Source organism: Penaeus monodon, chromosome 34 (genome assembly GCF_015228065.2).
Source record: "Penaeus monodon isolate SGIC_2016 chromosome 34, NSTDA_Pmon_1, whole genome shotgun sequence".
NCBI classification, from domain to species: domain Eukaryota; kingdom Metazoa; phylum Arthropoda; class Malacostraca; order Decapoda; family Penaeidae; genus Penaeus; species Penaeus monodon.
Genome location: NC_051419.1, coordinates 6,844,760 through 6,845,102, shown reverse-complemented (window position 1 = coordinate 6,845,102; position 343 = coordinate 6,844,760).

Here is a 343-nt window from a genome sequence, read left to right as displayed (position 1 = left end):
ACGTATGTCTTCCTGTTTATACATACATCTGTTATTGTGGAATGCCTGTATGTTTTTCTCTAAGTATACTTTCATGCGCGTCTGTTTTTACTCCTCATTTCCCCTAATCACATAATCTAGGATGATTAGGCTGAGGATTAGTTTTGTTCTGAAGTAGAGAAGACTTTGGAATGAGTTTGAACAGATATTAATATTCTTTTTTTATGATTCAAAGGATTATAAAGACGTAGATGCCCTTAGTGAATTGAAAAATGATAAATGGAGTTGGTGTCATAGCGCGGTTAAGAAAATAATTAACAGAGAATAAACAGGAAAAAAAGATAGTTTGGTTCACTTAAATTCT